Source organism: Panthera onca, chromosome C2 (assembly GCF_046562875.1).
Source record: "Panthera onca isolate mPanOnc1 chromosome C2, mPanOnc1 haplotype 2, whole genome shotgun sequence".
In the NCBI taxonomy this organism is placed as follows: Eukaryota; Metazoa; Chordata; class Mammalia; order Carnivora; family Felidae; genus Panthera; species Panthera onca.
This window is the reverse complement of record NC_138347.1, coordinates 82804342-82831211: the sequence shown is the minus strand read 5'-3', so window position 1 is coordinate 82831211 and position 26870 is coordinate 82804342. Positions and strand designations below refer to the sequence as shown.

General features: G+C 51.4%; 1 protein-coding gene across 1 annotated transcript in view; it reads left to right on the top strand.

Annotated features, from left to right (window-relative positions):
• Nucleotides 1–26870, top strand: part of LOC132684285 (uncharacterized) — a 39739-nt gene that overhangs the window by 3160 nt on the left and 9709 nt on the right. The window contains exon 4 of the mRNA XM_081790148.1: nt 21346–21863. The gene's annotated coding sequence lies outside the window, so the exon portion shown is untranslated. The remainder of the gene's footprint in view (nt 1–21345; nt 21864–26870) is intronic.

Genomic DNA, 26870 nt, shown 5'->3' with positions numbered 1-26870 from the left:
TGACGCATAGCAGGAGCCGAATAAATCAAGGCACTTGGGGAAATCCACCATCCCCTTTCCATGCACAGGGTGCTAGACATTTTCCTGCAGGCCTAGCCCAGGCCCTGGCCCACTTCCTGGGATAGGACTGTTGGGGCTTGGATGGTTTGAAGGCAACAAGAGTGCAAAAGTCCATTAAGAGGTAGAGAATCCAGCAAGTTGTGGAGGGAATGTGGTTTCTGCATCTATCCCCTTAGCACACTGATCTGGGATCTGGCTTAGAGTGGGGGGCTCCTCCCCAATATTCACTCATTCTTCAGGTGAAGTTTACTGGATGTCTACTATGTGTCAGGTGCTTTGCTGGGTACTAGGAATTTGTGATGAGCAAAAATAGAGATAGCCACTGCTTCAAAGAGATCAGTCTAATAGGAACATGGATGCTATTCACATAGTCATACCAAGAAATGTATAAAATTACAAGTCAAGGTAAATGTTAATGGATGTGGGACCAAATCACAGCTCTAGAGACCTGAGCTAGTTTTGGGCAAGGCTGAGGGTCCTTTAACCAGTTATCTGGTGCCCAGGAGAGGGAGCTGGGGCCCCCATTGCCCTCCAAGTCCTTTTAACCTTTTGGTATCTGACCCTGAGCATATCTTCATTCACTCCCTCCCTCACTCATTCATTTATTCAGTTGGACCCTTCTGTATGCCAGTCCCAGTGTATGGAGTTGGGGATACAGAGGTGAACCAGCTATAGCTCCTATTCCTTGGAGGTGCACACAGCTCAGAGGGGATCACCGATAGATAAATCAGCTGACACAATGTGGTACAGTAAGTGCCGCAGCTAGGTAAGCACCAGGAACTGTAAGGAAGGGACTCAGGCTGGGAATTCTGTCAAAGAAGGGTGCTTGAAAAGGGGACCTAAATTAAGCCTTAGAGGCTATTAGCAGTTAGCAGGAAGGGAGAAGGAAACAGTCTGTGCAAAAGTCTTGGGGCTTGTATGAGCAGGGCAGTCTAGGGGCACGGAGACCATTCTAACTCAGAGGATGAGGAAGAAACAGGGTCGTAGACATATGCCATTGACTAAGCCTTCCCTTCCTCATAATTCATCCCCAGCTCGGCCATTTACTTCTCATAGCCCAGAGGGCCGGTCGTGGGCACCCGGTCCCAGCAGTTCTACAGCTCCGCAGTGTTCCTTGGGCACCCTATCTGTCACCACTTCTGTAGCCCTCTGCTCTACCTCTTCCCTGCCTCAAGGCACATTTGTCCACAGGCATTTCTGAGTACGTGTGATGCGTTCTATCCCCATTTCTACAGAAGAGCTCAGAAAGATTACATGGGTTGCCTGAGGTCCCAGAGCCAGTCAACGGCAAAGCCAAGATCTGAATTGGATCTAACCTATCCACTATTCTGGGTTCTTCCCACTCTAGCAGGATACCTTGGAAGAGGGCCCAGGGGAACCTAGAAGTGCTGCACCTCTATGGCACACCCGGGCCCTTCCTGGGTCACTTCAAATTGACACTCTCCCCACAAGGAGAGGGCTCTGCACACATGGGCAACGGCTACCTAAGCTTTCCTTTTTCAGAGAGGGAAGAGGAGAGAGGAGAGCTGGGTCCCAGGCACTGAAGGCATCGGTAGGAGCACAGTCCAGGAATGCATAGGGTTCCAGCTTGGGGGTGGGGGCACAGGTCTGACAGGCAAGAGTTCTGTCCCTCCACTTCCCCTCCCTGCCCCTCTCTGTTTCTCATTAATTATTCCCCTCTCATGGGGCAGGAATGAAAACAGACTCAGGCTCTGGCTGAAGGCCTGCTGTGACATCAGCCTAGAGGTGGCTGCCCCGACCCTGACTACTGGGGGCTGGGAAAGACCCCCTATCCCACTTTATCCTGCCCTGACAGGGAGAAGGAGAGGCAGGAAACAATTGTCCCTGAACCCCTTTCCCTCCTCTGGGCACTGAACTTGGGGCAGGTGAGAGAGGTACTGGCCTGGAGGACCAGGCAAGGGTGTGTCTCCAGGAATGTGGGGGGTACAGAAGCTGACTTTCCCCAGACACCACGGCCTCCCACATACCCTGCGACTCCCACCCGCACTGCCACCCCAGCACCACTCCCAAGCACTGTGCTCCCAACGTCCTCTCTGCTTACTTTTGAAACCACCTCCACTATTGAAATCTTCCCTACACTACCTTCTTCTCATCCTCACCTCCCTCATTTTTTCTGAGCCTCATGTTCACAGTCAGCCTTCTCCCTTGGACTTGGGGTGCCTGGCTGACCAGATTCTTCTCAGCTCTAGCTTGACCTCTCACCTCCAGTGGTGGTGGTGGCGGCGGCGGTCTGGGTGGTCTTATTCTCCTTCTTCCTCTTCTTTTAAAGTAGGCTCCATGCCCAATGTGGGGCTTGAACTCACTACCCTGAGAGTGTATGCTCTACTGACTGAGCCAGCCAGGCGCGCCCTCCAGTGATCTTCTTCATTTCCAATTGGCCTCCAACAACACACTGAGCTACACATTGATCCTTATTATCATCGAGCCATCTCCAAGACTGGAAGTCTGATATTCCAGTCTCTCACCACTTCCTCCTGTCTGCCCAGTTTTGAAATCTCTGGTCCCCAAATCCCTTTTTCTCCCCACCTGGGGGCCTTCTGGGGTGTACCCAACTTGGACTATTCTCACTCACAGACATTGCCACCGTGACCTCTCTGACCAATCCTTTTCTTGTTTTGCTAAGTTTTAGTAGGTGTGCTGCCAAAGCAAGCACTTGTTTTGCTAATTTTTAACAAAATTCTCTGACAGCAGCTGGTACAGACTTTCCTATACTACTCAGGTCCCCCAGTTGCAGCTTCTTCCATTCTCACCTCCTAGTTTACTAAAATAATGCATCCTCTCAACGAACACCTGTTGAGATTTCCTCTTTGCCGGACACTGAGCTTCAGGCAGTAGAGGTAAGTGAGCTGCCCTCAAGAAGCCTACAATCCAGTGGAGGAGAAAGCCTACAATCCAGTAGGGTGACAGAAATAGTCCAAGTGTCACTGATGGATTTTGAGTGACATGAGAACGGTGTCTTGGGAAGTGGAGTGAGACAGGTGTAGGATGCACTGGAGGACACAGAGATGTCAGCAGGAAGGCAGGGAAGGAGGCCACAGTGTAGGTGAAGGGTAATAAGGTCCTAGATGGAGATGGGGTGAGGAGGAGGTGTTGTAGAGGTGACAAGGAGGCAGGTGTAAGGGATCTTGCAGAGGTAAGAAGCAACATGTTTAGTGACTGACAAGATGTGGGAGGGGAGAGACAATAGAAGTCTGAGCCTGGGTGATTCTGAGGACTGGGTATTTGGGTGTACTTTGGGACCATTTCTAGATTCAGAAAGTACAGGAAGAACAGTATAGGTGAAGGAGAACAGTGGATTAAGTTTGGCGCTTTCAAGGAGAGATGCCCAGTAAGGCAGGCATTGCATATATGGATCTGGAGCTCAGGAGTGAGGTATGAGCATGGAGCCCAGTGATCAAGTTTGGAGAACAGGTAAGATTGCCTTCGAGAGTTGTAGAGTAAAGAGAAGAGGCCGAGATGGGTGCGTGGGGAATGCCCCCCTCACTACTCCTGCAAGCATCCTTCATGCCTTTCTGAGAGCCCTTATCATAGTACATTGTAAGTGTGTTCCTGTTTGTCTTCTCTGCCTTGATGTATGCTCCTTCTTGATGATGCATGTCTCACAGGAAGATGGGCCCAGGTCTGGCACAAGATAAGGGCTCAATAATGCCTGAGGGATGAATGGATAGTAATAGTGATGTGTTGAGAGCTTAGTATGTGTGGGGCACCATTCTAAGTGTATTACATTTAGTAATTAATCTCCAGGACAACTCTACATTTCTAACTCTCAATTGAAATGTACTCTTTAACATTTCTGTGTTACAGATGGGAAAGCTTGGTTAAGAGAAATTAAGTAACTTGTCCAAGGTCATAGTACTAGTAAGTGACAGAGCCAAGATTTGAATCCAGGTAGTTTTGTTCCAGAGCTGATACTTTTTATTCTCATACTATTCTGCTTCTTAAATAAAATCTTAAAATCTACTGTGATTACCATAATCGAATGCTTACTGTGCCAGGCACCGTGCTGAGAACTTTATTAAATTATTTAATTTAATTCTGTAAAAATGGGTTAATAGATGAATGTATTGATGGGTGGAATAAAATAAGCATGTACTCATGTGTGTATATGTGGATAAGTGGATGAATGGATGGGTGAATGAATGGGTAGATGAAAAAGTAAATGGAAGGATAGATGGAATGATGGATAGATAGGTGAATGTATGTATGAAAGAAGAATAGTTGGATGAATGAATGATGGGTATGTGAATGAATAAATGAATGGATATGTGGATGGATTGATGGATGGATGGATGACTGGATTAAAGGATAGGCAAGCAGGTGTATGGATGAGAAAATGCATGGATGGATGGGTGGATGGATGGATGGATGGATGGAGTGCCTGGATGGCTCAGTTGGTTAAGCATCCAACTCTCGATTTCATCTCAGCCCCTCCCCAGGCTCTCTCTCTCTCAAAATACAAGAACGAAGGAAGGAAGGAAGGAAGGAAGGAAGGAAGGAAGGAAGGAAGGAAAAACGGGAGAGATGGAAAGACTAATGGATACACAAGCATAGATGAAAAGATAGATAGCTGGATGAATGGGTGAATGGGTGGATGAGTAGATAAATGAATGGGTGAATGGAAAGACAGATGAATGGTAGGGTGAATGAATGGATAGATAATTAGATAATTAGATGAATGGATGGTTGGATGGATGAGTGGATGTTTAGGTGGTTCGATGGATAAACAAAGGAATTCCTATATTTAGGGCTATAAAAGAGAGTAAGGAAATTCACAAATTATGGCCCCTACACCTTCCTTTAGATATATCTATGCCTTCTCCTGGCCATTTCTTCCACAGTAGTATATAGAATCTGTCCTGTCCTACCCCACCCCCCACCCCTAACAAGGCACCAAAGCTTGGTCCTCATCTACCCATCATCACCCCCAAGTACAGAGACATTGTGGAATGGATTTCAGCCATTCAGTTTCTCTTTCTGTTCTTCTGCCTTGATGTCCAGGGAAAGCCCCTTTCAAACAACCAGGCAGGAAAAAGGCAAGTGGTGGTTGTGAGGGCTCCTCCTTCGGTCCCCTGTTGTGTCTTTAACAGGCCTAACCCTAGAGGCCCAGGACCCAATCAGATGCCAGCGTTGGAAGTAGTGATCAGAGTGGGAAATTAACAGGCATGACAGGAAGTGTTAGGGGCACAGCGTCAGTGGGAAGGTATACTCTGTGGGGCTGGCGGGACAGCCATATCTATTCTCAGGCAGAGAAGGGATTTTTTGAAGGGGCATTCAGGTAGAATGGAGGAAATAAAGCCTTTCTGAGCTTGAAGACAGTATCCACCTCTGAAGACATCCAACTGTAAGCCCTCAGCTCTATTACATGGGAACTATATGACCTTAGACAACTCACTTAGCCTTTCTGAGTTTCCTTATCTGTAAAATGAACTAATTAACCTCCACCTCACATGGCTACTGAGAGAATAGAACAAGAGGATGCAAAGAGTGTGAGGCACATAGTAGGTCATTAACAAAGTGCTTTTAAGAGGTAATAAAGTATGTAGATTTATTTATTTATTTATTTTCTGGGGGAAGATAAACTCAGGAGCCTCTGCTCCGTGTCTGTTTAGGAGAGTATGGGTTTGGGAGGATGATTACATCACAGGTCTAGGGTCCCCATGGCCTCCAGGTACCAGCAAAGCCTCATGGGAATCACCTTGAGAAGCCGTGTCCTGTTTCCTGTCCCCACAAGTTCATGTCCTTGGAAATTTCCAAGGCTTGAGCAGAAAGAAGTAGCATCAGGGTGCAGGTGGGAGTGAGAGCTAGCCTTGGAATCCCTGAGGAGGCCAGACCATCCCCAGAGCTCCTGACTCTCCTTTTTCTGGGCCAGGCGCCAGCAGGCAGGGCACCCAGCTTGGTGCTTAACAAAAAAAGAGCTGCTTGTTGTGAAGGATGAGTCATGGAGACCCTAGAATGGCCCTGGGAGGAAAATGGGGAGAGGGTTCTTCCTGACCCAGGAATGGGCCTTCTCTCACAACCAGACCTCAGTGTGGGTCATGGGCATTCAAGGAAGCCAGAAACTGGGGTTTGTACCCTTCCCTTCCCACTGTTTTATTTCACCTCTCTTGTCTCATTTTTATCTACACCATGTTTATGCTTTCAGATGAAAGAACAGAGGCTGGGGATCTTGCCTTGGATTTCAGAGATATCTATGATATTGAATAGCTGGACTTTTGACTCTGCTGGGGACACTTTTTCCTCCTAAACTGGGCTTGTACTAGGCTTAAACACAGGATATGTGAAGGGAGGAGAAGGGGATGACTATGTCTTGTATTAGACTTTTTAATCATATATATATATATATATATACACACACACACACATATATACATATATATATATATATATATATATAAACTTTTTAATCTGTATTTTCTAAACAATTTTTAAATGTTTAATTTTGAGGGAGAGAGCACGTGTGGGAAGAGGAGGGGCAGAAAAGAAGCGACAGAGGATCTGAAGTGGGCTCTGTGCTGACAGCACAGAGCCTGACACAGGGCTCAGACTCACGAATCGCGAGATCATGACCTGAGCCAAAGTCAGATGCTTAACCTACTGAACCGCCCAGGCGCCCCTAGACTTTATGTAGTTTTCTTCATAGCAACCTTTGACGTTGTAAGGAAGACAGTATTCCCCCATTTTACAGATAAGGAAACAGGCTCAGGGAAAGAACTTACCTGAGGTCCCATGCCTAGTAAAAGTTAGAGCCTATATCTGAACCCAGGCTGTGTGAGACTTGGTAAGAGTGGTACCTGAGAGGGGGGCCTTCAAGAGAGGGAGCCCACAGGGGTCTAGAAGAGGAGGCAAGAGGCTGTCGTGGTGTGGGGAGGACTGGGGTGCTGTTCTGTTTAACTCAGCCCCAGGGCTCCTGGCTGCACTTGCAGCCCTGTGCTGGAAGCCCGGTTCTGCATGTGTGAAATGAAGGTGCCGAACAGGTGCCAGCAGGGCCATACCCAACCCCAGCCCCCACCTGAGGGCTCAGGAAATGACACACCTGAACTGTAGAACAGATTGTTGGACCCGTCTCCAGGATTACCTCCCAGGGGAGGGGTTTGCAGATGGTTGCTCAGCTGCCCCTAGGAGGGAGGAGGGCTGAGGAGTGCCCTCCAGTCTGAGCCAGACTTGGCAGTGTGGGGTGGTGGACACATCAGCCTGTGGCTCAAGTCCTGCTGTGTGATCTTAGATAATTTGCTAAATATCTCTGGGCCTCATACCCCTCTTTTGTAAACAAAGGGAGAAACTTCCTTCGGCTTACCTTCTTGGCATAGGGCCTGGAGGAAGAGAGACCCCCTACCCCAAGGAGCTCTGACTCTGGGTCAGAATACAGTCACTAGAAAGAGGTCAGGGAACAGAATCTCTGCCTGATCTCTCTGTTGGTAAGAATGAAAGAGCACCCTGGGGGCTGCTGCTCCCCCCCCCCCCCCCAAGTCTGGCTGTTAAGGGGAAGCTTCCTCTTGACACCCTTTCTCTGGTATCTGAAACAGAGCGTTTCCTACTCCTGGGGGCTAGATAATGTGTTCAGGGGCAGGCAGGGAGGGCTAGTAGTATGGCATTCACTCTAACTTGGCAACTAAAGGCTATTGTGGGGAGGGCTGGGCTCTGGGCTCAGATCTAGAACATCATCTGCTCCTGGTACAGGTAGTGTGACTGAGGCCCCAGAGGAGACTGCCAACAGAGCCTGAGCTCCCACATTCTCAGGCCTGAGACAGAGCTGAGCCGGCAGCCTCCTTTTTGGGGTTGCAAGCTGTGTGGAGGCCAGGAGTGCCCAGAGGGGAAGGGGGGATGGCTTGTGTCATTTCAGATTGGGTGGGGGTGGTCAGGTCATCACTTCTCCTTCCATACCAGCCTTGGCCGAGGCAGCAGCCCAGGCGGCAGGGAGGCTGGGGGATGGGAGGGCAGAGCTTTGCAAAGGAGGCAGGAATTCTGGTTGGAAATCATTCAAATGAGGCTATGAAACCAGAATCCAGTCTTAGAACAAATTGGCCAGATTTGGCCTGGGGGGAGGGGGGTTGCTTGGGGAATGGAGGAGGTTGGGCCCAGGCTGAGGGGGAGGGGCTGGACAGGACTCCCCCTGTGTATTCCCTAGAGACCAGGTCGGAGCTGTGATGGGTAGAGGGGGCAGCTGTCCCCCTGTCTTCCCCTGGACTGCCTGCAGTGGTATAGGAGGGAGAAGTCAGGTGCCCCAGCCACCCATCTGCCTGTCCTGGAGGGAAGGTGTCCACCCCTCGACGACACTCTCTAGGACTGCCCAGCTGTGATCCTCCTACATCCTTCCCCTGTTCCTGCCCTACCTCTGAGGCAGAGAAGTCTCTGTGACTCCCCATCTTACCAAGTACTCATTCAAAATTTTCTGTTTCCTTTTTGAGTCCCCTGTGTTGTGCTAAGCCTGAGATGCAAGGATGAACTCAGCAAAAGGGCTAGGTGGGAAGGAGTCCATCGCTGAGCCTTTGAGGTGTGACTTAAAATGTGGATTCTCATTCCTTGTTCTAACTAGGGAGATGTTCTGGTGGGGAGGGAGGGGGTGCCCTGGGCAGTCTGGGGAATGCCTCTCCTTCCCAGGCAGAGCTAGGGATAGGCATGGGTCAGAAATGAGGGGAGGGTGGGTGGGGGGGGAGGGGGGGTTGGGGGGGGTTCACTGTGGGGCCAGGCAGGGGCTTGCAGCAGCAGAGGAAAACCGAAGCCTTCAGAGACTCATCAAAGGAGCTGCTGTGTGAAAGGGGCAACCTTGGAGGGGTCACTCGGGTTCATGCAGCCTGTCAAGAGGGATGCAGGCCTAGTCTGATGGGGGGAGGGGGAGGTGCCTGGGGCTGAGAGAGGGAGTTGCAAAGCACAGGACAGTAGGCTCTTCGCACCAGCCAAAGGCAGAGAGTCGTGGAACTCTTTTCTAGGGAGAAGCTCTGTGTCTGCCTGCCATGGTCTGGGTGTCTGGGCCTCTTTCTAGGGAGGAAACAAGGTTTCTCAGCCACCCCACCCCCAAACCTCCATATCTCTACACCTCCTCAAGAGCCAAAATCAAGTCTCAGAGCCAGCCGGAAGTAGGACTAGGAAACAAGCAGTGACCACCCCCCCCACCTCCCCACCCTCTTTCTGCCCTGATCCTTCCCTGCTCTGATCCCAGCCCAGGGGTCCGTCTGGCTTACTGCTTCTTCAACACTACTGCCATCATGCAAGAGTCTGCCTTTGTACTGCCTTCCGTTCCCATCTCTTCCTTTGTGACTCAAGTTCCTTTCCATGGAGAGGGAAGGAGACACTGTTTCGGACCCCCCCCCCCCCCGCTTCCCCACTTCTCCCTGAACCCACTAACCAATGGGAGAACTTATTCCCACCCACCTCCAGTGTGGGGGTCTCAGAGGCCTCTCTGCCCTTCCACGTCCCAGAGCCAAGAGAGGATCCCAGAGTCCTCTCTGCTTTGCCCTCCGTATGGATTCCCAAGGTTCTTCACCAACCTGTCCCCTTAGAGTGTGGGTCACAAGTCTTGTTTGCCACTCCAGACACCCCCACCCCACCTCATTGAGCTCTCAGAATTCTGTCCTCCTCACATCCCAGTGTGGATTTGCAAAGTCTCTGCAAGCCCCAATGGGGGCCGTAGAAGAAAGGCACTTCTCAGGGAGGGAAGGGGGGGCAATTGTGGCTCACGATGGGAGGGACGTCAGCTTCTGGCCCCTCCTTCAGGATCAGACTGGGCCTGGACCTCTACTCTCAATCCCTCCTCTCGACTGAGGGGCCACTGTGGCGGGTGAGTGAGCTGGAGGGGGATAGGAGGGGCAGGGGAGGTGGGGGAACCGGTCTTGTGTTGTTCTTGGCTTGGAGCCCCCGGCCCCAGGGAAATCCTGACTCTGTGGAAAACTGAGCAGGCAGTCAGGCAGGGGAGGAGGAGTTGGAAGAGGAAGAGGAGGAGAAGGGGGAGGAGGACCAAGGGCTCAGGGTGAGGTGGGGGTAGGGGCTCCTCTCATAAATCAATCCCACCCGCTCTCAGGCCTGACAAAAACCAGAGACCAAGGGTCCCTTGGGGGCTGCAGCAGGGGAGGGGGGCACAGACCATCCGATGGGTTGCGGGGGAGGGAAGGCTGAAATGAGGGGCAGCATCCTGCTCAGACAGCCCCGCCTCAAGCCCCCCAAAACAACAGGTGTGTGTGTGGCAGGGGAGGAGTCTAAGAAAACAACTTCACAACTACAGGAGCTGAACCAGGGTGGCTGTGACAGATTGATGGGGGCGGCATGGGGAGCGGGGAGGAATGCCCTTCTGGTCAGCAATTCAGAACACTTTTATTGCCCTGAATTCTGGCCTGGTTCAACTCCTGAGAAGCTGTATGACTTCAGACACGTTGTTTCACTTCTCTAGGCCTCAGTTACCTCAGGCGTATGAGGGTGCGGGGTTGGTTCAGTCCCCTGGCACCGCTGCTACAGCCCTTCTCAGTGCTTGGCAGAGGAAAGCCTGTTGCTCATGAGTGGCCAGGACAATAGCCAAGAGTCCAGCCTCTGCCCTTGAATAACTTTGGCCTTGTGTGGGGCACATAACCTCTTAGATCCTCAGTTTCTGCATCTGTCAAATGGGCATAATAATACCTCCCTGGCAGAGCTGTGGTGAGCATGAAGGAGACAATGTAGTGTAAAGGGTCTGGCGGGGCAGATTCTCAGTCAAAGGCTGTTGATTTTGTGTCTGCCTCTTGGGTGTTTGCAAGTCTCCCAGCCTTCCAAAGGATCACCTCTTTCCTTTATTACTCAAGTATTAATAATGATCAGGTGTCCCCAGCTCCCAAACATAGAAGCCCTCGCAAACCCACCCCCCCAGTATTTGCCTAGACTCTTGAAATGTCAGTGGTTCTGCTCCCCCTCATCCCTCCTGCCGTGGCTGGTGTTTATCTGAGCTGTTGCCCCGCTTGGCTGCTGCCCCGCTGGGGACACATGAACTCTGGGCCTGTGCCTTGCGGGCCATCACTGAAGGGCTGGGATACAGAAGGAGGATACAGCCAGTACAATGTGGCCAGCCATGTGCACTTGAAGATCGGCCACCCTGCCCTAACCGCCTAGTCCTGCCATCCACGGGCCTCTGCCTGCAGGGGTCCAGCATGGTCTTTCCTCAGCCTTCCCCTCTAGGTACCACCTCACAGCATCCCATTCCTGCCTCCCAGTCTGTCCCATCCAGATTCCTGTGGCTACCGCCAGAGCCCCTCAGCACCCCTTTGTGCTGCCCTTGGGTCCCTGCTGGACCTGGCCCTCACCCCGTTTCAACCAGATCCCCATTATGATACATTGAGATATTTCAGCCAACAAAAGGGGCTGACTTTTGAGGTATCTTCTGTTCCTCTGAGAGAATGCTGAAAGGCAGCAGTGTTTGTTTCCTAGAAAATGTTTTCTTTGCAGCTACATTCTATTATTATTTTCCAGGAAAATATCTTTGACCAACCCATCTTCTCCCCACTCCCAGACTCACCTCCTTTTCTAGGTCTCAGGAAATCTCTAGAGTGTAGATGTGTTTGGTTAGGGAGTGTGCAAGCAAGTACAGGCTACTACTCCAGGTCTCTATTCTTGAGTCTGAACAGACCCACTGGGCTGGGCCATGTCAAGGGCACAGCTTGGAGTTGGGAGGGGGTTGGTCTGGTCCCCCTTGAAAATCTCTAGTTGGGGTTCCCTTTTCCCAGGAGGCCTTGCTTTCCTCTAGAATTTCATACCCTGATGTGGCCTCAAGGGACTGTGTCCCAAGATGCAGGGGACAGTGGAATCAGAGGGCCAAGAGGACCTGTACTTTGCTGGGTGGCTCTTGTGGGGACCACACTGCTGACCACGGGGCCCCCCCATGGTCAAGGAAGTATGGGATGTTGGAGGACAGGGAATGGTGATGGGTATCCTTGTAAAGATAGTACCTTTACAGGGCCGCCTGGGTGACTCAATCGGTTGAACATCTGACTTGGCTCATCTGATCTCATGGTTCATGAGTTTGAGCCCCACATTGGGCTTTCTGCTGTCAGCAGAGCCTGCTTTGGATCCTCTGTCCCCTCTCTGTACCCACCCCTCTCAAAAATGAATAAACATTAAAAAAAAAAGACAGTACCTTTATAAATCTGTCACCTCCACTAGATGCCAGCCCCTCTGGGCCTCTTGCTCTTACAAGGCCTCATCTTCACTTGGGTCACCCTGGGGCTATGAGGAGACCAGCCAGGTCAGCTGGGTTTGTCTAGGGAGACCATTTCTCAGACCAAGTTCCTCACTCTGCAACCTCCATGGCAGGTGGTCATCTAGCCTCTGTTTGACCATCCCAGGGATGGGGCATTCATTACCTCACAAGGCAGCCCTTTTAGCTTGGGTAGTTGAGATTGAACAGTTACAAATGGAGAATCCAACAAGTATTTATTGCCAGTCCTTCTGGGGGAGCGAAGAGGGGGTCAGGGAGCACAGCTGTGGACGTCTCTATAAGGGAGGGAAGTAAAGCAGGGTTACCTATTTGGAGTGAGGTCCAGGATCCTGGAGAAAAGGCTCAGCCCTTGGAAGCCAGAGATGGGGCTTGAGTCTTTGTTCTGCCACTAACTCACTGTGTGGCCTTGAGGGAGTCCCTCCCTTCCCTGGGCCTCAGTTTCCATAACTGTAAACTTTATGGGCTGGGCTCAGGGACTTCTAAGGGCCCTGCCCCTGGCGACGGATGCTCTTCTGTGAGTCTATGAATAGCTGGCACAGAGGGATCAGGTCTTGGTCCATGGAGGCCAGGCTGGCTCAAGAGTGCTCAGAGAATGGGCCCTGTGTGGGACAGGACAAGGTTCCCTTTCATTTCACGAGGTCTTGGCAGCATCCCAGGGCCCACAGACTCTCCCTCCTGCCAAGGTCAACCCAACCCTGACCTGGGGGGCACAACTCCCTGGGGCAGTTGAGGTCAAGAGCTGGTAACTTGGGAGAGGGAGCCCAGTGCAGAGGTTAAGACTCCTGTCCTCTGGCTGGGGTGAGGATCTGAGCGACTTCAGCTCTGTGAGCCTTGTGTCTCTGACAGTGACCCCGGGCTCTACCCCATCCCCCACTGTAGTCTTCGTGGTGGTCCCTGGAAAGATTTCCACTGGCCTTGACGTCAGACAAACCTGGTGTAGAATCTAGAGCGGCCACTTACTAGTTCAGTGACCTGGGGCAAGTCAATAGCCCTCCTCACCTAGAAGTCAGGGATTCTAATTTCTATCTTGCATGGTTGCTGAGAAGATAGGACACTTGAGGAAGCAGCTCGCACTCCATGGAGCATGGTGTTATTACCATTATCAGAGGCCCAGCTAAGCAGAGATGGTAACAAGGAACAGGAACAGGACTGGACTCTCTTCCTGCTGCCTCAGCCCTCTGTCTCTTGGTCTGTTTGTCCATCAGGGCATTGGGGACTTCCAATTCTCAGGCCCTAAAATCTGCACAATTTGAAGTAGTCAAAACAAATTCTTCACTCTATTTATGCCAAGAGGGAACAAGGGCCTGGCCAGGCCTAATGGGTTCCAGGTGCACTCTGTGCCCTGCAGAGGCTGAACCAGCGTGCTGGCTGTGGCTATGACTTTCCCTGTCTGGCTGGGAAGGCTCAACTAAGTCAGACCTCTCCAGCTTGTCCCTGCAGGCTCTGAAGAGTGTAGAGCCAGGACAGCATAGCATGTCGAGCTCCCCACTATGGTGGGATGGCCGGCCTTGTGCTCAGAGAGGTGCTGTGCCCACCCCCGGAGGCACACATGAGGGTTTCCCAGGCTTTCCTTCTCCACCTCTCCCCACCTACCCCAGTCAATGCTGAATACCTACTGTGTGCCTTGCCTGGACCTCAAGAGGTTTTTGGGTTGCTGGGACAATTTTCACAGACTTGTAAAACTCCTTCTCACGGGAGGCCAACTGAGAGTGACCTCCCAGAGAGGCTCAGAAACCAGGTGGGAGCCCAGAGGGCATGAGTGAGGTTTCTTTTATTACCATTATATATTAATTATCGGGTTATATAATCAGAGTGACAGCCGTCCCTCATTAATGGTGAACCATGGGCTGGGTACTGTATTCAGTGCTTTCTGCACATGAGTTTATCAAATCCTCACAGCCCTCCGTGGCAGAGGCTCATGTTACCTCAAAGGGGACAGAAGGCTGAGGGATACCAAGAGCCTTGCCTGAGGTCACACAGAAACTGGCTGAAGTGGGATTTGAGCCCAAGGCTGTTTGATATCAAGGCAGGACCTGTCCAGCTCTACTATGCTTTTTATGGGCTGGTCCAGCCCTTCCCTAAAGAGTCAGGGAGAGCGCATCTGTTTAAGTGTGTGTACGGGAGGACCCAGTCAAAAGGCAGAGCAGGAGGAATTTTTCCCTGGAGTGATGCTGGAGGCTCACACACTCATCAGTAGGCACACTGCCCCCTCCTCTCCCAGTGATCCCAGACTCAAGCCTTGGCCCTCACCTGCCTCTCTCCCAGCTTTCTCACCACCTCGGGACTGGGACCTCCCCAGTCCTGAGCTGGCTAGCAGAGGGGACTGTTGACACTGGGGCCATCATCTAATCATCCCACTCCCACCCACATCATCAGCTGGACCCTCTGGGACAGACTGGGTGGTCACCATTGGGGAAGGACTGGAGACCCACTGTAGAATTTGGGCATGATTACAAATGAGGAGTTGCCTCAGCCGCCCTGTTTGGGTAATTATTGTCTTAATAATCATCTCATCCGTACATTCAGGTGTGCTATTGTTATAACTTCTCAAAGCACCCAGTACTTTCCTTTACAACACCGATTTGTAATTACAAATTTATTTACACATCTATTTAGTTAATTCTGTCTTCCTGCTGGACTGCAAGCTTCTAAAGGGCAGTCTGCTTTCTGGTGTATCCCCAGGGCCGGCACAATGGTGACACATAGTAGGTACTTGATAAATTTTTGTTGAATGCATTTATGGATAAATGAGTGAAATGGAGCTAGTAGAAAGCTAAGAAAAGGTAAGTCAGGATCACAGAAGGAGGCTAGGAAGGGGAAGAGGTATGAGGATGAAGCTTTTGGAGTCTGACTGTGGAGCTGGGGTAGCGCTGCCCCCGGAAGCCAGGTGTGGCTCTGGGGTGGGGCAGCTAAGCCTTAGGGCCTGTTCATCTTCTCAGCTGAAACTTAGGTAGGAAATCAGAAAGAAGCCTGTGGATTAAGACCTCTCTTGAATCTCCAGACCCTCACAACTGTGAAGGGCCACTAACCACCTTGTTTCCATCCTCCCCCCCCAGAATTACCCTCTCAGAATGGAATTTGGGGAGGACCTCAATATTTGGGCCACTTTATGAAGGTCATGGAGAGCTGGTCTAGACTAAAGCTGAGGATGAGACGTTTCCCAGCCTATGTCCCCTTCCTATTGTGTCTCTAGAGCTGTTGAGCACGTGTCTCGCCCCATCCCTCAGTCTCCACTCTTCGCCTTAATAGTCTGGGGGGCATGGGAAGGGAAATCGTGAGGAAGTTCTGAGTTCAAAGCTAGTTCTACCACTTTCTCACTGGGAGACCTAGGACACGAGCCTCAGTTTCCTCATCTCGAGAACAGACATGATAATCTCCACCTTGCAGTGTTGCGGGGTTAAACAAGATCACGTGTGCAGAGCTAGTCGGGTGTGGGGCACCAAGCAGGCACTCAGTGAAGGCCTGCGCTCTCATTCCCGCTCTGCCGCCAACTGGCTGTGTGACCTTGATGAGGACGCATCACTATTCTGGGGTTCAGCTTCATCTATCAAACAAGAGGGTTGGATCAGATCATCTTGAAGGCCCCTTCCAGCTCTGACTTGCTTGGTTCTATTCTGAGCAGGGAGCCCCACCTCTGGGACAGGGGCAACATGAACATTCCTTCAGCTCAGATTCAACCCAGGCACATGCTTGCCCAGCCCCATCCCGCACATTTAGCCCATAGCTGTTGCCACACTGGCCACGCCCTTGGCACTATGCTGCTCCCCCACCCCACCCCGCTTGCCAGGGCCACAGGTGGGTGGATCCCTTCTCCCGGGCTGAAGAAGCTTGGGAGGCTAGAGGAAGGGGATGGGAGCGGAGAGGGAAGGGTAGGGGGTTTGGAGGAGAGTAGTGAGGGGAAAAAGCAAGGCAAGGCCTTGAGCCCTGTGGGGTTCTAGTTCTGCCACTTTTAGCCGCGTGTGTCCTTGGGCAAGAGTCTTTAACCTTTTAGAAGCCCGTTTCCTCATTTATGAACTAATAATAATAACAACAATTAAAAAACCCCATTGGGTTTTTGTGAAGGGTAAATGAAATAATATGTATCAAGTGCCTGGCATTCTACAGTTTTGTTCCCTGGGAGTGGTCTGGACAAACACCCTTCCTCAGCCCCAGGGGAGGGGCAAGTTCCATGAAGGCCTTGTGGGGGCGCTTGGGCAACTTTCCCTCAGGCCTGCGGTCCTCAACTGGCAGCCGGAGCCTCCCCCCTCCCCTGAGCTGGCAGCCTGGGGTCCTGGGCCAGGGAGCCCCAGCCCGCAGAGCAGGGGGAAGGCTCCGGCCCGAGCCAGCCCCCGCCCCCAACCCGCACCGCCTTTGCCTCGGTACCAGCGTCTTTGATCTGCAACCTTCAGGGGGATTAAGAGCCTGAGAGCCCCGCTCCCCGGGGTCCCCCGCTCCCAGCCGCCCTCCCTCCGGGCTGACCTCCCAGTCGGCGCGGCCCGGGCTGGGGGCTGGCTCCACCGCCGGTGGTCCCCGCCGCGCCTCCGGGCAGGCCACTTGGATTACAGGGGCAGCAGCCGCGGCTGGCGGCTTCGGGGAGCCGGATGGGGGGGTCGGGGTGGGGGCCGCGGGCCCTGGGGGGCGGGGCCAGGGGAGGCCGGGGTGGGGGTGGCCGGCCCTCCCGGCCATTTTGGCCGGGGAGTCTGTGTAAAGTGTTTAAAAAGAAAAACTCTCCGGAGGAGGACGTAACCTTTTCTTAACATCTGGGGCTCAATTAGCTAATGACAGCAAAGCCTTCTCCGGTGTCGCTGACCCCTGGGCAGCAGCCTCGCTCCCCCACCCCCGGTATTTATACAGCTGCGGCCCCTCGCTGGGGCGCGGGGCAGGGGGCTTGGCTGGGTTATCTCGGCGGAGATCCGCCGCCCACCCCAAAAAGAGAAAGAAAAGGCTTAGCACTCGGTCCCACCCACCGGCCCCGCAGCCCTACGCGTCGAGCTCACTGTCTCCCTCTCTTTCTCCCAGCGCTTCCCGCGGTCTCACCGTCCCCCGCCCGTCCGCGTCTCCTCTCCCTCTCCTTCCCTCCCCTCCTGCCTCCTTCCTTTCTCCTCTCCTCTTTTTGTTGCCTCTCCCTGTCTCCTCTGCTTCTCCTTTTCTCTCCTCTCTTTTGTCTCCTTTCTGCCCATCTTTGTTACTCCTTCACTCTCCCCCTCTGCCCACCACCCCTTTGCTTGTCTGTCTCTCTTTTCTCCCCTCTTTCTCCATCTTTTCTCTCCCCGGCGGCCTCCCCTCTCTTAACTCTGAATAGCTTCCTTGTTCCTCTGGGTTCCTGTCTCTCCCTCTCATTCCATTGCTTCCTCCCCACCTTTGTCTCTCCCTGTCTAAACCCCTGAATGCCTCTCTTGTCTGTCCTCCCAGAGGTGCATCCCGCCCTGGCTGCCGGGCAGATATCCCCAAGGGGGAGCAGGGGAGTGCTGAGCCACCTCTGGGCCAAGCATCCTTCCCACTGCAGGGCTGTGCTGGCCTGGGGCTGGGCACTTGCGACTGACCTGGATCCCCAGTGTGGGAAGAGTGGGAGAGCTGGGTTTGAGGCACCAACTCTTCATAGAGCCAGAGGGGATCCCCAGCGGCTTCTCTAGATGCCCTGCCACTCTGGCTCCTGGGATCTCCTCTTCCCTGCCACTCTGCTCACCGGACCCCACCCCAACACCCTGTCACATATTTTGAACCCAGATGCAAGTATAGACACCCACTTTGCTTTTTGTCTTCCTTTTAGCACAGTTAAAACAGGTTGGAGTCTTTTTTTTTTTTTAATTCGCCAATACTAAGGAAAAAAGTGGTAAGTATGGAAACTATAAATAGTACAAAATAGTCATGTCCAAAGACATGGAATAGCAAAGAGCACAGGACTTGGAATGAGAGGAGCTGTGTTCAACTGGGAACTCCGTTGTTTAAACACTTGTGTAATCTTGAGGAATCAGTTCCCTCTCTGTAAAATGGGGGATAAAAGTAAGTTATTAAACAACAATGAGATTTATCGCCCATAGGTTCACAGCCAAAGAAAGGTGAAGATCTTTCATTATCGCTTTTTGTTTTCCTGGAGAAAATCTCGGAGTCTAGTATTTTTCTAGGATGGCAATGAGCTCCAAAATTCTACCTCTTATTTTTCCAAATACACCTGAAATTCTCACACTCCTTGCAGACTCTTCTACTTAGCTTCCCTTGCACAGAAAAACGCAGAGAGCTAACGTGCAAACAATGGAGGTGGGAGGAGGTCCCAGAGCTCCAGGGCTTGAAGCCGGGTAGGACCCTAGGCTCACTCTGTACTGGGCACTGTGGCGGGTCCTTCGCATGCGGGATTATGAATCCTCACCAGAGCCGAAGGCAAAGGGTGCTCTTGCCCCTGATTTATGCCTGGGGAAAGGGAGAAGCAATTGTCCAAGTACCAGGGCTAGCTTGGGGTTGGAGCCAGGACCGGAACCCAGGAGGGTTTCTCTCCTCGAGTAAAGGGTAGAAGAGAGACAGGGTGCTTGAACACCTTCGGTGGCCCGAGCGGGGCAGAGGAGAGAGGCACAGCTGCCCTCTTTCAGGGAGCTGTGGTAGGTGGGCTCCACGCTCGGACCCCGGGGGCAGGCGGGAGGGGGCGGGGACAGAGGGTGGGGTGCTGCGCCCTGGCCGCTGCTGCGCCCGCGCCGGCCCCTCCGCCGCCCCCCAAGCCTGGCTCCCCGCGCGCCGGGCTTGCTGCCGGCACCGGATGGAGAGTCCCGAGAAGGCTTAATTTGCAGGAAGACATTCTCATCAGATCTCGTCTCCGGCAGCCGAGAGCTGCTGCCGGGGGTCGGGCCGGGCTCCTCCCAGTACTCCTCCCCCCGGGCCCTGGCTGGACGAGAAACAGAGATGGTGGCAGCAGAAACTGGAGCCCCGGCGCCGGAGCGGCCGCGAGGGGCCGGGGCCTTTGAGGGCTTCGCTGCTTCTTGCCAAGGTCAATCCAACCCCTCCCACGCTCAAGGCGGTGCGCGCCGCGTGCTCCTGGCAGCGGGGGGAGAGGGGCTGGAGGTGGGCGTCCCGGGCCAGGCCAGCCCAGTGTGCTGCAGGGGCCGGGCCTCAGCGCTCGCCGCCCGCCCACTCTCCGGGCAGGTGCTCGGAGATTCCTGGGCACCGGGGAGGTTGGGAAGGGGTGCCGGGCCAGAGGCTGGGATCCTGGCGGCTGGGTTGACCCACCCGGGCGGAAATGGAGACTAATTAGGGACGTTTTTATGCTAATATGCACCTGGCTGAACTTTTCTAGGGCCGAGAAAGTGTGTAGAATTGAAGGGAAGAAGTTCCGGAGAGCCAGAAACTTCCGGAAGCACTTGATTCCACGATTAAAGACTACCCGGCTCTACTGCTCACCCGCTGTGTGGCTTTGGGGAAGTTACTTGGGGACTTCAGTTTTCTCTGAAAAACCGGCAACTCGGGTCACGTTTTTTTCCCAAGCTCAGTCATTCAGCGAAGAGAGGAAATCTGGCGGTCAGGTTGCTCCCGGAGGATAGAGGGGAGATGGGTTGCAGGAGGGGTGAGGTGTGTGGCAGGAAGAAGAATCCCGGCCGGTGCAGAGCATCGGAGTCGCAAAAGCCAGGAGCACATTTCCAGGGGTCTATGGCTGTCTCCACCATTGCCCAGAGGTGAAAATGAGGCGGGCCAGGGGAGGGAGACTGAACAAAAGTCCCCGAATAGATGGCAGGAGGGCAGAAGGAGGTGACACTGTGGTTAAAGAAGACAGGGAGATGGGGTGGGGAGCAGGGTAGAGAAATGGGTGTTTTATGGTGGCACCCACCTAAGCTTAATCATAAGGTGGGGGTGGCAGGGAGGGATGGCTGTGTGAAAGGGGAGATGACTGATGGGGTCATGTCCTGAAGGCCGGTGAGGGTTGAGAGCTAGAGCACATGTCAGAAGAACAGGAGACACATTTGGGGGAGGGTAGGAGAGGATATTTCAACCCTGAGGGAAGTCTTCATTGGTCTTATTGTTGGAGGAGGCCTCAGTGTTGTCACTGACTGACGAGTAAGTGGACCTGGGAAGAGTCCACTATGGAGACCGGATCATTAGGGTGGGGGTGACGGAAGTGCTGATGAGCAGGGTCACAGCTGAGGCTGGGTTGCAGGAATTTGAAAGCAGTGTAAAAGAAGCTTTTGTGGGGATGGGAGAGGGCCAGTATTTACTGAGATGGTCTTGCACCCGTCTATACTTTGCCTCATTTAATTCCCATTACAGAGTGCAGCAGGTGTTAGCATCCCAGTTTATAAATGGGGAAATGTAGGCTCAGAGTGGTGAGGAAACTTGCCTAAGGTCACTCAGCTGGTAATTGATGAACATGATTTGAACCCAGGTCTGTCTGCTTTAGAATGGAGGCTGCTTCCATTGTGCTCCATGGGGCAAGAGACCTGACCCTGGGGCCTCAGCAGTGCTTCCTTCCCCAGGTGTGGCCATCCTGGGGCACTGACCCATTTGGCTGGAAGGAAGAGGCTGGGCTTTTGACCCAGGGCAGCCTGTCCTGAGCCAGCCTGAACTTAGCAGGAAGCCTCCACCCAGCTGAGAGGAGGGGGAAAGGGTGGGGATTTTTGTTTTTGTTTTTTTTCTTTCCCTAAATGAGATCAAACCATATATGTTGTCCTGCAACGTGTTATTGTTTCTCCTAATATTTCCATGCATATGTGTATATATATATATATATAATTTTTTAAAGTTGTATAGTATTCCTTTATATAGATATTCCACTTATTATTTATCTAGTCCCCTCCCTCTGACATTTATATTGACTCCAAAGTTTTGCAGTCACAACAGTTCTATAGCGCACATCTATCCTCGTAAGAATATCTTTGTGCAAACAGAAGTATTTCTATAGCTTTATTATTCAGAGACCGGTGATTTGGGAACAGTTATAGACATAAGTACCATTAGTAGATTGCAGAACTAGCCCCAATTATGTTCTCTTCCTGGATCCACACATTGTAATGCTGTTCTCCTTTAATCCTGCATTTGGCCAGCTCTATAGGATAAGTTCCTAGAAGTGGCATCATTGGGTCAAGAATATGCTCATTTTAATTTTCTTTTTTTTACATTTTATATATTTTTGATAGAGCACAAGTGGGGGAGGGGCAGAGAGAGACGGAGACACAGAATCCAAAGGGGGCTCCAGGCTCTGAGCTGTCAGCACACAGCCCGATGCGGGGCTCAAACTCACAAACTGCAAGATCATGACCTGAGCCGAAGTCAGACACTTAACTGACTGAGCCACCCAAGTTCCCCAAGAATATGCTTGTTTTAAATTCTTACAGTTAGTACTAAACTTCCCTGCAAAGAGGCTATATCAATTCATACTCCCTCCATCAAAATATGAGGGTGCTCATTCTTTCACATTCCTGCCACTGGGTATCATAGAATATATACAGATTTGCCAATCTAGTGGGACAAAAAGAGTTTTTCATTTTTGTTTTCATTTCTATTTTCCTGAGTCTATATAGCTCAGCCACAGGCCCATTAGCAGAAGAAAGCATCGTTTGTGAAGACCTGAAGAAGAGCTCAAGAATGAGTAGCAAATTTAGGGCAGCCCTGAGGAAGAACTTAATGCCAGTAAATGAATGCTCTCAGGATCTAGGTAAGGGAAGCAGCGGAATTGCTTTCTCTATGCACATTCCTATGCTCCGGGTCGATCAGGACCCCCAGAGCTCTGGGCGAGGTCTGGGTATCTAGGGTCTCATGGCCAGCAGCCAGATAGATACCCACCGGTGAAGGCTAACAGGCCACGTGGGGCAGAGGAGGGCAGGTTCCAGGGAGGGCACAGGGAAGATGAGGGTCACTGGGTTGTGGGTGCGAAATGAAAGCTGGGAGAGCCTCAGGCTGGGGAGGTGAATGATGGGAAAAGAATGGGACTCCAGGCTCAACAAAGGTGGGGGGGAGTAGATATAAAGTGCTGGTGGTACCCTCCCCAGATCCATATGGACTTCTGTCCCCAGTCTGTTCATAATATCATAGCTGATATTTTTTTTTGAGTGCTTATTGTATAAGACATTGCTCTAAGTGTTTCAGTTTATCAAATAATTTTATACTTGCAACAATGCTATGAGATAGGTATAATTATGATCCCCACTGTACAGATGAGGACATGGAAACATAGAGTTAGTTGCTTATCCAAGGTCACACAGCTAAAAAGTGGCTAGGTGGGGGGCACTTGGGTGGCTCAGTCAGTTAAGCTTCCGACTTTAGCTCAGGTCATGATCTCACGGCCTGTGAGTTTGAGCGCCGCGTTGGGCTCTGTGCTGACAGCTCAGAGCTTGGAGCCTCCTTCAGATTCTGTGTCTTCGTCTCTTTCAGCCCCTCCCCTATTCATGCTCTGTCTCTCTCTCTGTCAAAACTAAACATTAAAAAAAATTTTTTTTTTTAAAGTGGCTAGGTGGGATTGGAACTCAGGCCACAGGGCTTCAGAGTCCATGCTTCCAACCACCACATATGATTTTTTATGGCCTTCATTAGCTAATATAATAATAACCACCATTAATTGAGAGCAGACCAGGCATACTGTTTTTGTCTCTGATGCTTACAAGTAGCCTATGTAATAGTAAGTGTTACCCTTAATTTAAAGAGGAGAAGGTGAAGTTCAGAGAAGCTGAATACGTTGGTTAAGATCACGCAGCTAAAAAGAATTTGAGCTAGAATTTACACACAGATCCATATGAATCAAAAGCTCCTGCCCCTTCCACATCACCCCAGGGCCTTTCACAATGTAAGGAGAGGAGAAATCACACGACCACAGAATAGCCAGGGCTGGAAGGATCTCTGAAACCATCCAATCTGAATCTCTCATCATAGGTGGAGAAATGGAGGGTCAGAGAGGGTACTTGCCCAAGGTTACATGGCAAGTCTCAGAACAAAGCACATCTCCTAGACTCCTGGTCCTCTCTGGAGATTAGAGGCTTTGCCTCATCCCTGTAGAGGTGAGAGCACATGTGAGTGCAGCTTGGAGGAAGAATATATGTGTGTGTGTGTGTGTGTGTGTGTGTGTGTGTGTGTGTGTGTGTGTGTGGTTGTGGGGTACGTGCGGGCAGGGAGCCACATGCAGTGCTGGGAAAGGCACTCCCTCATCAGCAGGGCTGACCGGGACACAGAGTGACAGTTTGGAAGGGGAATCTGAGCATGCCATACTTTTCCTATAACCAGAACCTGGAAACTCTCCCCTTCCCCTTTCCCCTTCTACACCCCCACCGCATATACATGACCAACCTGCATATTAGCATAAACTGCTGTCCTAGACAGAGCTTTTAAAGGGTTCCGAGAGCCTCCTACCATTCTGGATGACCCAAAGACTGCCTTTTCACCTTATTGGGCCACATGATCCAAAGGTACATGTAAAATGCAAAGTACCCTGGGACTTAGCAACAGTGAAGAGGGTATATGTCATTCACACCTTTCTGGGAATTAGTTTGTTAGCTAGGACAGTATGTCACAAACTAGGGTATCTATCCTCAGAATAAATTCTCTGAATACTTTTAAAATTTGGATTCTACTCGTATTCAAATATTTTAGCAATTATAAGGACAGGGCTCTGAATTTAAACATTTTCATGGACTAGGATTTCAGTTCCTTCAGTTGGTGTGCACCAACATGGGCCTGGGAGCTGCTGGGAGCTGCTGGGAGCTTGCAGATGGGATCTATGAGAATTACCTTCCCTTTTAAGAGGTCTGTTCATTCGCAAGTTTGGGAGACTCCGTGCAAGGACCACTGTGGTGTGAGCTCTTTGCTATGGCGTCATGTCTGCCAATGTGCTGGGGACAGATCTGGGTTCTAGTCTCAGTCATGTGGTCACTTGGGGTCTCAGTTTCTTCAGGTGGAAAATTCACTTGCCCTTTATGCTTGTAGTATCCTGTGTGCCAGACGTGTGCTGGTTCTGAGAGGGACAGGAGATGAAGGAGGTTTAAGCCTATGAGGTCCAGACAAGCTGGTGAAGGCACTGAGCCTGGCACCCTCCTGTGTGACAATTCAAGATAGAGGGTAGGAAAAACCTACAGGGTGTAACAGAGGAAGAGGTTGGTCACTTGTGCCTGCTGGGTACAGGTGGGCTTTGTGACAGAAGTGACTTGGAGGGGCACCTGGCTAGTTCGGTCAGTAGAGTCTGTGCCTCTTGATCTTGGGGTTGTGAGTTCAAGCCCCACCTTGAGTAGAGAGCTTACTTAAAAAAAAAAAAAAGTGCCAGTGGCTTTGAGTTGGGCCTTGAGAGGGTTGGGCAGGGTGGGCTTGGGGACAGAGCTGAGGTGTGAAGTACATTTAGGGTACTAGACCTATAGTTGAAAATATAAGGATTATCTCATCCAACTTGCTAGTTCCCTTATATATAAGAGAACATCATGCATCCCAAATTGGCTCAAGGGCCTTCCCAAGGTCACACAGCCAGTTAGGGTCCTACAGACAGCAAGGAGGTAGGCAAGAATTTTTTTTTTTTCAATCTGGAGCCGAGTTTGCAGCCTCGAGAATGTTTTCAGGGAGTCCAGCCCATGCTGGCAACCCCCTCTCGCACCATACACGCCACAAAGCCTATGACGACTCCAGCAACGCACCTCTCTTGCAGCCCCCGGGACTCCAGAGGCACACTGCCCCACAGACCTGGGGTTTTTTAAATTTTATTTCCAGTCAACAGAACAGCCACATCCTGGCAGAAACCAAAGTGGAGGGAGGTCTTTAGCCCACTGTTCCCAACCCCTAGTCGTTGGCCTACAGTAATCGAACTCAGATTCAAAAAAGGTGTGAAAGTCAGAACCCGAAAAAGTCCCGCCCAGACCCTAGCTTGCACAGTTTCCTGGGCAGGGGGGGCTCTTGGGCACGGGCAGCCTGCCTCCACTTGGCGTTAGAAGTCTTTCCTCTCCTTGAAGGGGGAGGGGGCAGGGACTCTCAGGCTGTGCCCACCTCTTTGGGCTGGAGGAAATCCTCCCCTCACACCGGTCTCTTAGGGTCTGTGGTCACCCATCCTATCTGGGCAGAGGGGGCTCGTTGCCCCAGGACTAATGGGGTAATAGTGAGGTGGTCAGAGTGGGGCTGAACCCAGAATGGCCTAGGGTCTTGTGCCAGCTTCTTTCAGCAAAGATGTGGAAAGAACAGCCTATTGTGGGTGTCAATTAAAGGGTAAAAACAGCATGGCTGTGAAACTCAGATTTACTACGTCTGGGCTAGGTTTGGTTGCTATTTCCATGACCACCACCACTGTCACCTCTGTCAACACCACAACCACTGTCACCTCTATCCCCTCCACTATCAATATCTCCATTATAACAACCACCTCCACCCCCACTGCTATTAGCATTTCCATCTCTGTTTCAACCATGACCTCCATCTCCATGGCCAATCACTACATCCATTACCACGACCACCCCTACCATGACCATACTTCCACCTCCACCAGCATCATCACCTTCAACTCCTCCACTGTCACCTCACCACTTCCGGGAACACCGGGACCAACTCCGCCATGATCATCGCCCCTGATCGCCACCCCTCAACTCCCCTAGTACTTCCAATGCCTGCTACCGCCCACCCCTACCTCTGCCCATTTTAATCCGTCTACACTACATAGAATATAAAGAACTGCTGTTTGGGTTAACCCTTCAACCTCTTGTCATTTGTCCAAACCCAGAAAGCCCAACTGTTGACCCCATTTCCCCAGGTTTTCTTTTGAGGTTTCTCATAGAAGAAGAAATTAAATGCCGTGTTCTTTAAGTTAAGGACGATGATGTGTCTCTTGCCGTTCCTGATTTACCAGGCCCATCACTCTGTCCTGGAAGGAAATTGGATTACTCTGACAGAATGTGTTCTTTGGAAAGCAGTGCTGGTTATTACCTAATTCCTTATGACCTAGTGTTTGCAGATTGATTTTTTGACGACGTGTCCCAGTAGTTTTCTATTATAGCAGCTCGGCTGATGGGCCACGCACTTCCAGAGACATCTGCTTTCCCCCACGTTTAAAAAGAGGCAAGGACAGGCTGCCTGGGTCTCCCTCGGTCTCCAGGCTCCTCACCAGTTCTCCATAAATCCCCTCAGAGCAAGAGCTAGTGAGCTGACTCCACCTTGGGCCAATTCCTTAAGTACCTAAGCATGTAAGTCATCAGGGCCTGTGGATGTGAATACACAAGTTCTTTCCCTCTTGGCTTCCTGCCTTCTCATGATCCCATGCGGTGCCTCTTTCAGTTTTCAGATCACAGCTGACCTTTTTAGGCTAAGAAAAAAAATAAAAGCCTCTGCTTTTTTAGTGTCATTGCTTATAGGCTTTCTCTCCCCACTCAAAAGGAGCCAGCAATCTCCTTATCCCCTTTCGTTGGCCTGTTATAGTTAGAAAATGTTTTTCTCATTCTTTTGCCGCCTTGTGCAAGTTGTATCTCATTTCTTTCTCTGAACGACTCTTCTGATTTTATCTGCGCAGGCTTTTGTTATTTTTTTTTGTATGTGCCCCTCCTTCGTAACCTGGCCTGATTTCCACTTTCTTTGGCATGGCCATTTTCATTTTAGCTCTCTGGGAAGCTTGCTGCATAACTAGCAAGTAATCTCCGGGCCTCCTTTAGCTGGTTTATGCATCAGGAGAGTTTCAGTCTCTTCTCCTAATTTTGTTGCCTTATGTGGAAAT